The sequence below is a fragment of the Solanum tuberosum genome, unplaced genomic scaffold, assembly GCF_000226075.1.
Source record: "Solanum tuberosum cultivar DM 1-3 516 R44 unplaced genomic scaffold, SolTub_3.0 scf00365, whole genome shotgun sequence".
NCBI lineage: Eukaryota > Viridiplantae > Streptophyta > Magnoliopsida > Solanales > Solanaceae > Solanum > Solanum tuberosum.
The window spans coordinates 114280-115481 of NW_006239290.1; the positions used below are offsets into that span (position 1 = coordinate 114280).

Sequence of the window (1202 nt, forward strand, 5' to 3'; positions counted from 1 at the left end):
CTCATTCCTTTAATCAGGATCTCAAATGAAATTTGACAGTATATCGATCAATTGGGTCCTCCATCGTGGCTAGATTCGTAACCAAATATGTTCTGAGGGAAAAGTCAAGAGGATTCCACATATAATAATTGTGATAGTTTGACTAAAACAATAGATTATGAGACTAATTAGATAAACAAAATTAATGATGATCATTATTAATCTTCATTATTTTTTCTGCTTCTGATCATGACGTGCGATCAGTTAAATAAACAAGTGTTACTCTTGCCATTTGACGGTAAAAATTAAGACTGTTTTTGATAGACCGTCAACTCAAAAGAATCAAAGCAAAGTTATAAACACCATGAAGAATAAGAAACTACATGATTAATAAACACTACGTACATACCACTAATAAGGCTACGAAGAGATGGGGCTAGCCCCTTGCCTCTTCCATCGAAAATACGACAATCTACACTCTCCTATTTATTAACTTTCTACCCTAATTTTTAACCGTTACACCTTTCTATCTAAGATCATGTCCTAAGTAAGTTGAAGTTATGCCATATCATGTCTAATCACCGCCCCCAGTTCTTCTTCAACGTACCTTTATCTCTACTATTTCTCGTTACAGCTAACCTCTCACACCTCCTCAACTGGTGCATATGCACACCTTTTATTCACATGTATAAAAAAAGTATTATATTTATCCCACGTCATTTATTGAAGATTTTCAAAGAGTTATAATAGTTCTGAGCTACTCAGCTTATAACCTTGAACTATCTAAGCTATTAACACTTGAAGTTATCGTCTTAATCCATAAAATTCAAATATTGATGAGTCAATAGTCAAAGAAAATAGTCAAAATTCATACCTTTCACCTATAATTTCAACTATATGCAGCTTCTGTTATTAATCAAATTGAAAAAAAAAAAACAGAATACTTTGTGATATTAATCAAAGCATAAACTAAAACTATAAGTGCATAAAATCAAAGTCCAATTTTGAATACTTACCAAAATAAATAGTAAAGTCAAGATCATCCTGAATTCCTTTAATTCACTATTTTCTTAGAGGATAAAAAAGTCATAATTTGCCGATGCAGCATCATCAAGATTCTCATTTTCAAAAAAATAATAATATGGAGACATAATTTAGAAGCAACTTTATTTTTTTTTCTACTCCACATTATTTCTATTTTATGTGAATCTTGATGATGTTGC

The 1202-nt window shown here is 30.9% G+C and overlaps 1 non-coding gene across 1 annotated transcript; it reads right to left on the minus strand.

Annotated features, from left to right (window-relative positions):
• Positions 1-1078: 1078 nt before the first annotated feature.
• MIR172E (microRNA MIR172e) lies at positions 1079-1202 on the minus strand. The gene has a single exon (NR_130403.1). It is a non-coding gene; the product is annotated as a microRNA MIR172e (primary transcript).